Source organism: Erithacus rubecula (assembly GCF_903797595.1).
Source record: "Erithacus rubecula genome assembly, contig: scaffold_814_arrow_ctg1, whole genome shotgun sequence".
In the NCBI taxonomy this organism is placed as follows: domain Eukaryota; kingdom Metazoa; phylum Chordata; class Aves; order Passeriformes; family Muscicapidae; genus Erithacus; species Erithacus rubecula.
The window spans coordinates 6,795-22,286 of NW_027635523.1; the positions used below are offsets into that span (position 1 = coordinate 6,795).

The 15,492-nt window shown below is 53.2% G+C and overlaps 1 long non-coding RNA gene across 1 annotated transcript; it reads right to left on the minus strand.

Annotated features, from left to right (window-relative positions):
- Window positions 1-13,608: 13,608 nt before the first annotated feature.
- Window positions 13,609-13,909, minus strand: LOC306816699. The gene is made up of 2 exons (XR_013777756.1): window positions 13,845-13,909; window positions 13,609-13,748 (listed from the first exon to the last, which is right to left on the minus strand). It is a non-coding gene; the product is annotated as an uncharacterized lncRNA (long non-coding RNA).
- Window positions 13,910-15,492: the final 1,583 nt, after the last annotated feature.

Sequence of the window (15,492 nt, forward strand, 5' to 3'; positions counted from 1 at the left end):
TGCCGCGCTGGGCGCTGCCGGCTCGGAGCGGCCCCGGCTGGAGCAGCCCCCGTGCAGCCAGCGCTGCCTGGGGGGGCGGCCCCCGCCCTTGTGGGGCCGCTCGCTGCCGAGAAGGAGGTGCCGTCAGCCGGCCCCTCCACCGTGCCGGTGCCGCCGCTCGATCCGCCTGCCGGGGCAGAGCCTCCCCCTGAAAAGGTGCGGGTGGTGCTGGACCGTCCGTCCCCGGTGCCGTCTGACCGTGACCCGCCTGCTGAGAGGAGCCGTCGGCACCAGCCACCCCAGAGAAGGAGCTGCTGCCGGCGCCTCCCTCCTCTCCGATGCTGGAGACCGACCTGCCCGCCCGAGCAGGGTCTGGGCTGCCCTTCTCTGCCTCAGCAGAGGTGGGGCTGCCTTCTCTTCTTCCCTCAGTTTCTCCATTCGTTCACCCGGGAGCGGTGCTGAGCCCAGCGCTGGACCCCACGAACGGACCCCTCCCATCGGCATTTCCAGCTGCTTCGCCGCTCCCACCCTGTGCTGACAGCAACGATGGCTTTGTCCTCACTTCAAAGGGGGAGCAGCGGGGGCTGGTTTCATTCCTGCAGTGGGCATGGGAGGAGGGAGCGCTGGGGCAGATGTTTCTGAGCTCTATTCCCTTGTTCTAAGGGAAGAGCTGAAAACTGGCAATGATGATACCCAAATGAGAGAGGCTCAAGCTGTTCCTGTGCCTGTGCCTGATGCTGTTCCTATTGTAGGAGAGCGAAATTGGAAAAAGTGAAAGAAAAGATCAAACCAATCCAGTTATTGTGAATCACCTTTTCCTCATTTCAGGCTTCAGGTGAGACATGCCTGGGTCTTTGCTACTGACCATCAAGGTGTCTGCCCTGATCTGCACCAGGGGCAGAGTGTGATCACAGCTCAGCTTTCGTATGCTGACCAGCTCACCACACACCAACCAGAGAAAACACTGACCAGATGATCCCTCTTCAAGCAGAGAATGGACATTCATCTGTTCATGTTGGAACTGTTGATATAGTTTTCATTGTTGCATTAGAATAATTACTTAGTGGTGGAATTTTTCACTGTTTGATAAGTTTGGTGAATGGTGATGGTTTTTGCTATTGTATTAGAATTAAGTTTTAGAATTGAGTTTGTTAAAAGCACCAGTTGTGAAGATTTCCCTAAGCACTTCAGGTATCCACAAATCTTCCGAGGAGTGGTGTTTGTTCTCCTCTATGAAAGGCCCTGTGGAGGACTACAAATACTTTTCTTGTCTCTTTTTTAAAAAAACTAAAAGAGGGAATTGTGGACACTGCTGAAGGCCTAGGCACATTTTAGCTAGGCCTTTTTTCTCAAGTTCTAAATATTTTTCTCGGGCCATGAAACTTTCTCAGCCGCTAGCCAGGATTTTTCCCAGGCTAGAGATTTCTTCTTTACTGTAAACACAAGAGAAAGAATCATAACAGAGATAAACACCTGCAAGGTCCCTGAGAAAGCCAGGGACAAGAGGTGTCTCCTTCTCTGACCAATGATCTGTCTGTATTTTGTTGAGGCAATGGTTTCTTTCAATAAATTGCTGTTTCTTGCTCTTTTCTGCACCATGCAAGAGAGTGTATTGTTGCTTTTTTTTTCGTTGCTCTGTATCTTTCTCCACAGAGAAAGAGGCAACAGAGCAGGACACTTTATTTCACCTGAATGCACAGTGATCATGGCTCCCTACTGTCTCTGCTGAACACAAGCACAGTAGGTAGTGATGCAGCAATACTGTGACTAATGGCATCTCTTAATGAAAACAGCAGTCTGAACAGTCTGTAATGAGTTCCATTCTGAATGCTCTGCGGAAACCAACAGGCACTTTATTGTTTCTGGAAAGCACATAGTGCTCATCTCCTCAGGGCATCCTCAGGCTCCTGGTCCCTCAGGCTGTAGATGAGGGCGTGCAGTGTTGGAGGCAGCAGCAAGCACAGAAGTGACCGTGCCAGAGCCAGGAATGGGCACCAGTGTGGCACAGGTGACCTCTGGGCTTTGCAGGGCCCAGGCACAAGGGCTGTGCCAGAGCCAGGGCTGAGCTCCCTCTGTGGGCTGGGGCAGAGCCCAGCCAGAAATCCCCCCTGAGGCAGCAGCTCTGCACTGGTGGCCACCAGGCCAGCTTGCCAGGGGAGGCTTCTGGCCATGCCCTGGAAGCAGCTGCTGCTGCCAAGGTGCCTTTGGTGCCTCAGGCTCTCCCTGGCACAGCTCCTGACATTTCCCTTCTTAGGGGTGTGTGGAGATTGCTCCCTGGAGTGGAGACACCCCTCAAGGTCACCGCTTGAGGCTGAGCTAAGGAGATTCGCCCAGGGTCATTGGTCTGGGGGAGTGACACCCATCTCTACTTAGTTCTGCTTTGATACAGTTGCTTCAAAATTGCTTCCTAGGGCATGATATTAAAATTGATGTTACAGCTCCTAAACTGTGGAGTAAGTAATTCTGATTAAGACCTTTTTGCCTAATCATGATCATAATCAACCATATCTCTATGCATATAAATACTTCTAGATTTCCATCCTTAATGTTGACGGACAAAGTTATACAAAGGTTCAATTCCAGCCTTATAATACTTTATCAATAAATTATTGACAAAGTCTGGCACTGGGATTGGATCCAGGCATTCTTAGGCTCCTCTAAAAGGAGTTTAGAAAGCCTGGGGTCCTGGTTTATGGGAGCAATTGGGGTGTTGGGGGTCCTTTGTGCCCCTCGTGACCCAACAAGAGCTTCTCTAATAAACTTGGCCTGAAGCTCCCACGGGGCACATGACAGGAACTCCAGTGAGTGTCTGTGACATCCCAGCCCTTTGGCAGCCTGGGCACTCCTGGGGACTCCCTGTGAGTGTCTGTGACATCCCAGCCCTTTGGCAGCCTGGGCACTCCTGGGATGTCACCCTGGAGCCCCTGTGGGTGTCTGTGACCTCCCAGTTCTTTAGGAGCACACGGATGTCCCCACTGCACTCCTGCCACTGCCTGTGACAAATTGGCTCCTTGGCACCTCTGTTGTCACTGTGGAGCCCTGTGACTGTCACCTCATGACCCTTAGGAAGATTAAGGACCCCTGGAATGTCACCATGGAGCCCCTGTGACTGAGTGTGACCAAACAAATCTTTAGGAACCCAGACAGCCCTCAGATGTGCCCTTGGAGCCCCTGTGCCTGCACGTGAGCTCACAGCTCTTGGGCAGCCTGGAAACCCCTGGGATCTCATAATTCCTGCTCTGCTGAGGATGGATCCTCCCAGCTCCACTGTCCACGGCTGCTGCCTGGGACTGATGGCTCATCCCAGCTTCTGTCCTCAGACCCGCAGCTGCTCTCCTGGTGCGATGTCTCATCATTATCAGCATCCTCTGATGGTTTCCAGGGCAGCAATCTCCTTTTGTCTCTGATTTGCTTAGCTGTTTTGCTTGTGATTTGCTCTGCAACAAGCTTATTGGTGTTTTTCTTGCCCTTGAACTGAGCCTCCAGTCTTACCAGCAGTTCTTCCTCCTCCTTTGTCCAGCATCTTTTGTGAGCTCCTCACTTGGATGTTTCTTTCGGCTGGGGAGCAGCCATCCTTTCCTGGATCCTTATCAATGGGTGTGCCAAGACAAGGTGAAAAATAGACTAGGTCATTAGAGTACACTTCTAGAATATTTTCCTTAGTAATTCTACTTTCATACTGACAACTAAGTTTGGGCCAGAAGAGGAAGAATCAATTTGCAGCCTTAGGAGAAGAAGCAGTGAGAGTTTTTAACCTTGACAATTGTTGGGTCTGAGAGAGCCAGGAGCATCTGAAGAGTGGCTGTCTAACCCAGCTGAACGTAATGGTGGATCAGCACCCTCAGTGAGGTCCATAGTGGGATGGGATTTGGGACAAAGAAGGAAGTCCATGGTGACTTCATTCTTCTGAAACAGGCACTTATTGCCTAATAGGACAGGGCCATCTACATAGGAAAAGCATTTGTCAATTGATTATATCTTAGGGTTTAAACAATTGGGTTTGGACTCCCAATAACCCTCCTTAGAATTATTCCAAATATCAAGGGAAATGCTATCAAATGCCTGTTTAGCTCACTAATGGTAGCTGGCTAGGGTGTTCCTACAATAATTAATGAAAAGATTTGGAAGGCTGTAAAGCAGTGGGGAGGGAAAGGGGTTTTCTGACTAAGCTTTTAAGCTGCCAATGAGAAAATTCCACAAGCAGAGCACGTTGTTTGTGATTATCAGTGAAGAAATGGCAACACGGGAAAGGAATTTGACCCCTTTTTAGTGAGTTCTGCTCCAAGTCCCACCAAACAGCTTGCAGATGTAAATGTAGATGGAAAGCCCATGTGGAAGCTTGGAAATGCAAATATTGTGACCCCCATGGTGGGGCTATTATTGTTGAATGACTGTTAGGGCCAGAAAAAAAGCTGCATTTTGACCCACCAATTGATGACAAAGGTCAGATGGCCTTTTGCTAATGCAACATGGGCTTTGAAAGAGCATTATTGTATTTGTGGCCAACATGCTTATTGCAGGTAACCTCCAAACTGCTGAGGGATCTGTTCAATGGGGCTTAAATTGACTGTTGTTCTTTTTTCTACCACAAAGTGAGGGAAATCACTTAGGAATCAAAATCTAATTGAACAATTTAACAATTTAACTAGAGAAAAGCAATCAATGGATGCAGTTCTGGCTGGAGAGAGCACCCAAAATGGGGAAAAGATGAATGGCCACAAGATAAAAATTATACTGCAATATAGACCAGCCACTTGGAATTAAAATCAGCTGCCAGAGAACCCATTTATAATTGGAATGGGATCATTAGATTACAAGCTGCCTCTTAAACAATAACCAAGCAGACAGCTGCAGCTCTTGACCTTCCTGCTGACCTGTCCACTCAAATGAGAAATGCAATATTTCAACATTGGTAGGTATTAGGTCATCTATTAACAGAAGAAGGAGGAGTTTGTGGAAATTCAATTTTTCAGACTGCTGTTTGCAAAGAGATGGTAATGGAAAAGTGATCAAACAAATAACAAAGAAAATAAAGTCAGCTCACACACCCATCCAAATGTGGAAAAGATGGGAATGGGACACGTTTTCATGGTTTCCTGGCAATCTATGGGTTAAATGAATACTATTTCTGCTCTTATGTGCTATAGCAACACTCATCTTTTTACCATGCATGACACCTTGCTGAGTGCAAGTCTTTCAGCAGGTGATCAAGGGGATGCATGTGGCAGCCACACCTACTGATGCAGAAATGATTACAAAAGGATGGAAAATGATGTCACTGCAAATTCCTGCAAAACCAAAGATGATTCAGGAAGAAAAACTTTAATCACTGGCAATTATGGTGTGTAAAGACAAATAGAAAATAAAGAAAATAAAAAGAGGAGGGATGGAAAGGAGTAGGATGATTGTATCTTTACAAACAGACCATGTGAATTTGCTTGCAGACAAAGCTGGGGACTTACAGACAGTGAAGTAACAGAAGACACTCTTCATTCTAGAAACTGTTACTAATCAACACAGACATTTGCTCAGCCAAGGCCGTGTTAAATTCCTGAACCAAGACCAAGACAAGAAAGAGTTACTAGAATTATGAAGAGCTTTTGCTTTTTTTTTCTTGTATATTACAAAAGGACGAGTGCATAATAGAGTGAGGCATAGATTAGCTGGTTGAAGAATTCTGTACCTTAAAATTTCCTCATCCAGTGGGGAAAAAGAAGAGGGTGATGCGGTTGAAAATTTAGGATACAACGGGGGCTGCATCTCCCAATTATTTGAGACACCCTATGGGAAATGTCCCATGACCTCTCCCTTTATTCAAATAAAGTTACAGGACTCCTCTTTCTCCCTTTTGGACATAAACCTGTGGCATCGTGGATGAATTTTTCTGACAGCAGTGACCTATAAAGGAGTAAAGTGGTTCTCCCGCAGGCTCCATCCCGCTGCAGCGCCCCGGGACTGCCTGCAGCGCTCCATCCCTTCCCCAGGGCTGCCTGCGGGCTGCGGACCCACCTCGCTCTCTGCACGGGCAGGGCTGGGCCCCCTCCCCAGCAGCCGAGGGGCTGCAGGGCGGCAGCTGCAGCACCATCAGCCTTTCTATGCAGGGCGCTGCTGCTGCCTCCATCTCTCCATCTCGTCCCCTGCTCGCCCCTGTCTGGGCGCTCACGGGCGGCCGCCCTCGCCTGTCCAGTCTCAGCGGGAGCTGCCCCTCCGTGGCTCTCCCAGCAGTGCCGCGCCCGGGCTCCACGCGGATCTGGGCAGGGCCGGCTGCGTGCGGCTCTCGTGTTGTGCAGCAGCCACGGTGCAGGCAGGGTGGGCTGCACGGCCGCGGCAGCACCAAGAGAGGAGCCGCGGGCAGGACGGTGAGTGCTGCGGCCGTGCGCTTCTGTTCCCTGTCGCTCGCTGGCTCTCCCCGGCCGTGTGACCCCATGGAGTGCTGGGCCTGGCCGGGCAGTGCACAGCCACATGTGTGGCCAGCGGCGGCCGCAGGAAGGGACTGCTGACACTGCTGGTGCTGGTGGTGGTGAGAGAGGGGGCCAAGGGCAGAGATCGCAGGGTAGACCTGTTACCCTTCCCTGGCCTTTTTCTCTGACGGCCATTGGTAAGGTAGACCTGTTGCCCTCTGCGGCCTTTACTCGTAAGGACTTTCACGGGGTAGACTTGTTGCCGTCTGCTGGCCCTGGAGCCTGGACACTGAGCAGCGGCTCCGCATCTCGTCCATCCCATGAGTGGCCCCCTTGCCCTGGCCCGCCCGCCCAGCACGCCTTCGCCGCAAGCCCTGCCCGTCCCACAGCCCCCGAGCACTCGCACCGCGCTCACACTCCTGCTCACGCCTGCTCTTCCCCCTCCCCTAAAGCCGCTCCCTCAATGTACCTGAGTTGCGCTCCCAGCCTAAGCCGCTGGCCCTGTCGCCTCCAAGCCCCAGTGACAAAGGGAAAGGAAAACGGAAAGGAAAAGGGGAAAAAAACTCAGAATAAAATTAAAAAAAAAAAAATTAAATAAAATATATATTTTTTAAAAAGTATTCGAAAATATTTATTGGTTATGAAACTGGCCTCACAGGATGGGACAGGGCTGCTAGGGCCATCCAGCTCCAGGGCATTACGGGGCTGTGGGTTTCGCCTGACTCCAGGATAGTACGAGGACACCTCGTCTACCCGGCTCCGGGCCAGTGCCGTCCGCCAGCCTCCGCCGGAGATGGCGCCGCAGCAGTGGCGGCCCCGGAGTGAGTAGGTCTGCCCCTGCCAGGGGTGGCCCCTGAAGGCCTGGTCTACCCAGCCCCGGGGGCCGGGGCACCCGCCAGCCGCCCCCAGAGACGGCGCCGCAGCAGTGGGCAGAAGCGAGGCGAGCAGCTCTGCCCCTCTCAGCGGTGGCCATGGCAAGATGGCTCTGCCCGATACTGGGGCTGACGGTGTCCGCCAGCTGCCGAGAGAGGGGAGCTACGGCAGCAGGCCGGCCCGGAGCGGACAGATCTGCCCGCCCTGGGGGGACATGGATGAATTTTGGCAGGATATGGGTAGACGTGTTGTTCCCCCCGGTCCCGGCAGCTCACCAAGGGGTCGCTGTTTTTGGTGCCTGCAGCTCTGTCATTACAGTGGGCAGAGTGTGCCGCTGCACCCCCTTGATCAGCTACGATCCCTTCTCTGCCACGTGTCCACTAGCACGGCTCGGCCCACGCATCCTGTGCTTTTTAATTATTTGGATTCACTTTTTGCTTGCTTGCCGTCCCATGCCTTTTCCGGAGGGAAGCCGATCCCTGTGAGCTGTGTCAAAGCCACTGGCCCCGGCCATGGTCGGCGGCAGCTTCTCCCACGCTCGCTGCATGGCTTCCCTGGGCCGCTAAAACCTGCCCTGCCACGGCCGCCCCCTCCCCGCTCTGCACTTCTCTCACTAGGGAAACATCCTTCCATATCGCCTCTGCCTATCCCTGTGCAGCACAATTCACCAGGCCTTGCATTGTTCACCCTCTAATAGGGAATGTGAGCTGGCTTTAGACCATCGGGAGACAGGTCAGTTTTACCCTACTGAGGATGTGTTCTTGCAACAGGCTGCTCCTGCTCCTTCTGAATCTCTTGACTGAAGTGTGTCCATCTTTCCCAGAGCCCTTTGTTCTTAAGGACTGTTCCCCTTAAAAAATCAGGGAGACAGTTCATCCCAAATCCGTGCATGCTGAGTATAGGAAAGCTTCTGCTTATATTCTGTACTTTGCAAACATATTCATTGATTGTCCTGGACTAAACGCACATATGATAATAATTTCCCCAAAATCTTTAACATATTTCCCCTCCCTGTGTGTTTTGTCCTGGGGGTCTCTCTGGTGGTCCCTGGTGGTCATGGACCCCAATGTTCCAGTGGGCCTGGCTGAGCTGGCAGGACACTGAGGCTGGTGAATTCCAGTTCCCCTTCTTACATAAGGGGCGTTGTGTGGTTTGCAGAGGCCAGTAGTTTTGGAGAGCAAGCATTGTGTCAGCTCACCTGGGGTGGGCAATTTATCATCTGTTAACCTGCGGTGACAGAGTGGGCTATGACATCACAGAGTGGGCTATGACAACACAGAGTGTATTATGACATCACAGAGTGGGCTATGACATCTCAGAGTGTGTTATGACATCACAGAGCGCTTTATGACATCACAAAGTGGGCTACGACATCACAGAGCGGGTTATGACAGCACAGAGTGGGCTATGACATCACAGAGTGTGTTATGACATCACAGAGTGGTTTATGACATCACAAAGTGGGTTACAACATCACAGAGCGGGTTATGACATCACAGAATGGACTATAATATGACATAGTGGGCTACGATATCACAGACTGGGCTATGACATGACAGAGTGGGTTATGACATCACAGACTGGGCTATGACATCACAGAGTGTGTTGTGACATTACAGAGTAGATTATGACATCACAGAGTGGGCTATGACATCACAGAGTGGATTATGACATCAGAAATGGGCTATGACATCACAGAGTGGGCTATGACATCACAGAGTGGGTTATGATATCACAGAGTGGGCTATGACATCACAGAGTGGGCTATGACATCACAGACTGGGCTATGACATCACAGAGTGGGTTATGACATCACAGAGTGGGCTATTTGAGGTCATTGAGCATTACAGGCTGTCCCTGTGACATCACAGGGCCAAGGTGTGACATCCCAGTAGGGCTGTGTGACATCCCACCAGGGCTGTGTGTGGTCACTTCATTGGTCATTCTGCCCCAGCCCCCTCACAGTTTCCCCAGACATGTCCAATGCTGTTCATGCTCAGCAGGGTCCCCTGTCCCTCTGTATCTCCCTGCTCCACCTGGAGCCACAGCCTCCCTAAGGATGTTCCACAAATCAACTCCAGAGCCTGACATGGGGACAAAGGGCCAGGGCTGTGTGACCAGGACATCAAGGACGTGGATTATCCACATCACTGGGGCTGGTTTGGGTTCCCCAGGGCAGGAAAGATGTCTGGCCGCTGGAGCAGGCTGAGGGAAGGGCCTCCAAGGTGGGGCTGGAGCCCTTTGGCTGTGAGCAGAGGCTGAGGGAGCTGGGCTTGTCCAGCCCGGAGCAGGGAAGGCTGAGGGGCTCCTCATGCCAGCCTGGCAGTGCCAGCCAGGAGCTGATGGAGAGCACAGAGCTAGGCTCTGCACCAGGGGCCTGCGCGAGACAAAACACAAAGGGTAGAAATGGGCAAGAAAGGAGATCAGACAGGACAGGAGGAGTTAAAATGAGTAAGGCTGCTTTCAGCATTTCCTCAACATTCAAATTAGGCTGACTCCTCCATGTACCACTAAGAGCATTAAAAATAGGGCTTTGTTTGAGGTGTTTAACCCCCACTCCAAGCACAGCATCCTGATACAACACACGAACTGCATTTATAAATTTCACAGAATCATCTTTGTCTAAATTGGTTTTGTACAGAAATCCCTTGTGGGTGGCAGACTCATCAGATCCTGCTGGGACATGGCACAGAGCTGAGGGAAGAGCTGTGATGGTTATTAAATTGGAACATGTTCAAATTTTGTTTGTTGGCAGACAAGAGAAGCATTCCTGTTCCTATGAGTCTCACAAGTTCCTGAGCCCAGAGGACACAAACCTGATGAGTTGTGGTTCCCAGTGCAGGGGTGGCCCTTGCACCTCCCTCCATCGCCACAGCAGAGCTCCCTTGTCCCAGAAAGTGCCTGGCACTGCAGGGATGAAGGAAACAGAACAGGCTGTGGGGATCAGGGGCAGGGCACGTCCAGCGATTTGGGGTGGTTGTGAGCCCAGGGCAGGAGCCAGCCCTTGGCCTTGGGGAACCTCATCCCATTGTCCTGGGCCCACGGCTCCAGCCTGTGCAGATCCCTCTGCAGAGCTTCCTGCCCTGCAGCACAGCCACACTCCCAGCCAGCCTGGGCTCACCTGGCATCTGACTGAGGGTGCCCTCGATGGCCTCGTCCAGATCAGCAAGAAAGAGACTGAACTGCCCTGGCCCCAATCCTGAGCCCTGGGGACACCCCTGGATGTGGCTCCATTCCCCAGAACCCCTTGGGCTGGTCTTCGCTTTTTTATGGAGCTGTGCCTTCCCTTGGTGTGTTTGCTGACAAGAAATGAACATCCCTCTGTGTCTTGGGCAGCTCCTTCTGCAAGGAAAGCAGGTGGGAGTTGGTGCCAAGGAGCTGAAAGCTGCAGGCACAGCCTGGGCTGGAGGGAGGTCAGATTTGCACAAGGCTGCTCTGAGTGCCAGGGGTTGGATGGGGAAAGGGTGGGGTGGGGGTAGGGACAGGGTCTGACTGACTGTTAGACATAAAGGGTCTTGATTTTCATAGCTGTTCAGAATGCATTAGTAGGTTCTTGTATTCAGTGTCAATTGCACAGATTGAACATATCAATATATTTAAAAGGAAAAAAACCTAAACAGGATCTAAAAGAAATTTTCTCAGTCTTTGTAAGTACAATACATTCATTTTGAAGAAATTTCTGAAATCAGTCTAATTAACCACAACAGATATGAAAACTTAAATCAAATTATTCCCAGAGTCTTGGCTTGTTAAGGTGTAGTGCTTGTAAATAAGCCCTGGGGCATTGAATTCCTGAACTGCAGAGCTGAAGGCTGAACAAGCCCCTGGAGCAGTGAAATTCAGCAGCAACCTCCAAGGTGCTGAGGATGTCAGCAGCCCCCACTGAGGCCATCCCTGCTCAGAGTCCCTGGGGGAATGGGCAGACAAGGAGAGCATCCCTGGGGCTGGGGAAGCAGAACTCAGAGACACCAGCGGCTCCAGGTGGAAATGGAGTGTGGAATGTGGCTGTGCAAGCCCTGCCTGGGCTGTGCCAAGCAGGACAGACAAGCCCCGACGACCATTCCCTAAACAACTCTGTCAAGTAGACATTTAAATGCAATTACAGCTCTTTGTGTACCCTGAGATGGATGTACTGAACCCTTCTGTGTCCACTGGACATGAGGAAATCCTTATCCCCACTCCTCTATCTGCAGGCACTGCTCACCTAGTGAGCCACAGAGACAGTCAGGCATTTCTGTCACACAACACCCACCAGCTTTTCAGCCACAGGGGGCTGAGGACAAGAAGGACTCAGAGACACCCTGAGGGGGCTGGGCTGGACTGGGAGGCAGGGGAAAGGAAGAGGGTCCTAGAGAAGAACTGTGGGAGCAATGGGGCGCAGGAGCTGCTGTGCTCCTGCCCCTGCACTGGGGTCCTGGCCCAGAGGCACAGCTGGGGCAGGGGCTGCACCCTGAGTCAGCCAGGAGGGTTCTGGAGTGACATGAATGGAAGGCAAAAGGGGCCCTGGATAAAAGGATTCCCTGGGAAAATTCCATGGGGCAGGGGTGTTGTCTGGGTTGTCAGTAGGGGCGCACTGGGCTGTGCTGGGACAGACTGGGATTGCCAGGATTATGGGGACCATGTGGGAATAGGGTCTGAGGCTGGCAGAATTCATGATACCCACAAGCAGTGTTTCCAGGATGTCAGCATTCTCTAAATCAGTCTCCAGAAGGACAAGGAGACCTTGCAGGTCCCTGGAATGTCCCTGAAGCCATCAAGGGACAATAGGACGAAACTGCCCCCAATTCCTAGAGAGGATGCCCTCCCATGCCAGCAGCCCACTCACGTCCCAGAGATCATTTTTAGTCCCTTGCACAAGTGCCTGGAAGGGGGAACAAAGGTTATCTCTCGACTGGGCTTTGTGGGGCTGTGGGGGAAAAAGGGTGCGGGGATCACGGTGGAGGTGGAGACAATGGGTTGGGAATTCAGGGCCTCCAAGGAGGATCAAAGACACTGAAGTGGGATGACCTGAAGAGCCCAAGGGACTGGGCTGAGGGTGGGGAAGGGGCCCTATTGGATGCAGGGGAGAAATCCAATTTCTGGGACATGGGATTGCAAGGGAGTGGCTAGATGGAGAAGGAAAAAAAAGGACAGATGAGGAGAAAACCAACAGGAGTGGAAGATGGTTTGGGAGTAGACAATGAGTCCAGGAAGGGCATCAGGAGAGCCCTGAGTGGCCAGGGAGAAAGGCAAAGGACTGAGGGTAAAAGGGGAGAAAAAGGAATTGGGAATGATCAGTGGGAAGGCATTTGAACAATACAACAAAGAGAAAAACCTGGGGAGAAGATGTCTGAGGAGGCCAAAAGGATGGGATGGGAGGCTACAGGGCCAGATCATGGTATCAGGCATCACCTTGGCCTGGACTGGGGGCACAACAGGATGGAGAAGAGCAGGGTCACACTGAGCACAGCCACCTTCATCATCCTCTCACACTGGGCAGAGCTCCCTGAGGCTGCAGCAAGGCAGGAGCACCTTTAGCCCTGCCAGGACTCCTCCCTGCCCCCTCCCCAACAGCCCCCAGGCCAAAGCCCAGCCTGGCACAGCCCCCAGCCCTGGCCACAAGCCCAGCCCTGGACAGAGTCCATCCCAGCTGCTGCACAGATCCAGCCCCTTCCCTGGCATCTCTCCAGCCTCCTGCATGGGGCAGCTGCCCCTGCAAGGGCCCGAGGACCTCTGGGGCCAAGGGCTTGGGCAGGGAGCCAAAGGCAATTGTAGCCCTGCTCCAACACAATCCATCCTCCAGCAGTGCCCCAGAGCCAGATCCGTGCATCTCCCAGGGCTCCTCCTGTCCTGGAGCTTTCCCTGCAGGACACTCCAGAGCTGACCCAGCCCCAAATATGGCACGGGGAGAGCAGTGGGATCATGGGCAATAGGATCAGCCACACAGCTGGGATCTCCAGGCCATGGGGATGGTGATCACCTGCAGACAAGGCTGAGGCTTTGGGAATTGCTCAGGTGTAGCACTTCCCACATCCACAGCACCCCATTTCCCAACCCAGCAGGCACCAAACTGGTCCTGTCTGCAGCTCCAGAGCAGAGCCCAGAGGGGAATACACCCTGCCCTGCCTCTCACCCTGTCACAGCTGCTGCCACTCTGCCCTCTCAGAGCTCCTGGTCCCTCTCTGCACAGCTGCCCCACACAATGAGTCCCAGGGACCCCGTCCCCAACAAGGCTCCAAGGCCACCCCTGTCCCAGGCTGGGACCTGCCACAGCTCCCCAAGGGCCCTTGTCCCCACAAAGGGTCTCTGCAATGCCCTGGCCATCAGAATGCCAGGGCTGTAGAAATCCAGACACATGGACACACACACAGAGCTATAGGTTTGCTGAAGGGGTTTATTGATCATTCAAGAGAAATTTCTCAGGGCACAAGGGAAAACAGGGGAGTCATTCAAGGATGATCAACCCCTGATGCCTCTGCAGCAGGCTGCACATGGATGTCACCAACTCTTGCAATCCTAAAACACAGAGCCCAGAACGTGACCCACCAGGAGCCACCATGACAGGAGAGGGGCCTTGTCCCAAGCCTCTCTCTGCTGGTACTGCTGACCTACCCATGGAGAGCAAGAGCCAGGCACTTCTGCCACAAAGTACCCACCAGCTTTGCAGCCACAGGGGGCTGGGGACAAAAACTACTTACTAAAGACACACTGGGGCACTGGGCTGGACTGGGAGGAAAGGGGAAAGCAGGGGGGTCCTTGGAGAAGGGGCCTGTGGGAGCAATGGGGTGCAGGAGCTGCTGTGCTCCTGGCCTGCACTGGGGTCCTGGCCCAGAGGCACAGCTGGGGCAGGGGCTGCACCCAGGGTCAGCCAGGGGTGTTCCTGGGGTGACAGGGATGGGAATGCAATGGGGGACCCTGGGCATGGGGTCCCTGGGAAAGATCCATGGGGCAGGGATGTTGTATGGGATGCCAGTAAAAGTGCACTGGGCTGTGCTGGGAGAGATTGGGATAGTCTAGGGTGTGGTGGCCATGCAAGGGGAAGGGCTTAAACTGGCAGAACTCATGGTACCCACCAGAGGTGTCTTCAGGATCTCAAAATTTTCTAAATCCATCTGCAGAGAGATCAGGAGACCTCAGTTGTCACTGGGATGTGCCTGGTGCCAGCAAGGGATGGGGGGACTGAACTGCCACCCCAAATCCCTGAGGGAATGCCCTCCAATCCCAAACAACCTCACCTGCCACAGATAATTTTCAGTTTTTCGCAGGAGTGCCTGGGAAAGGAGAACAAACCATGGTTCTGGATTGGATCATGTGGGTCTGTGGGGCAACAAAGGTGCAGGGACCAAAGGGGTGGGGGGGGGACAGGAAAAGGGATGGGAATTCAGGACCTCCAAAGGGTTGTGGTGAGGCAGGAGGGACACAAAACACTGAACTGGAGTGAACGGGGGAGGCCAAGGGACTGGGCTGGGGATGTGGAAGGGGCCCTGTGTGGGATGCAGGGGAGAAAGGAATTGCAGTGTAGGGACATGGGAGTGAAACAGAGGGGGTTGGAGTGGGCAGAAGAAGTGGGACAGAGGAGGAGAAGACAAGACTGGGACAGGGTCTGTGAGTGCCAGGTGAATCCAGGAATGAGGCCAGGAGACAGCACTGCAGTGGCCAGGGAGAAAAGCAAGGGACTGAGGGAAAAAAAGGAAAGGAGTTGGGAATGATCAGTGGGAGGGCATTCATGGACTCTGGGTAGGACAAAGAGGAGATCCCAGGGAGATTTCAGAAGACACCAAGGATGGGAAGCTACAAAGGATGGGATGTGGGGACACCATGACATTGGGGCCCCTCCTTGGCCTGTGCCAGGGGGCACAGCAGGATGGAGAAGAGCAGGGCCATGCTGAACACAGCTACCTTCATCATCCTCTAGCACTGGCAGTGCTGGCTGAGGCTGTGCCGGGTGAGGAGAACATTTATCCCTTCCAGGAATCCTCCCTGTGCCCTCCCTGGGAGCCCCCAGGCCAAAGCCTGGCTTGGCACAGCCCCCAGCCCTGGCCCCAAGCCCAGCCCTGAACAGAGTCTGTCCCACCTGTAACAGGCATCCAGCCCCCTCACCCATCATCCCTGCAGCTTCCTGCATGGGGCAGCTGCCCCTGCAAGGGCCCAGGAACCTGCAGGGGCCAAGGGCTTGGGCAGGGAGCTGGAGACAGGTGAATCCCTGCTCCAACACAATCCATCTTCCAGCAGCCCCCAGACTGCTGGGGGATTGTGATCA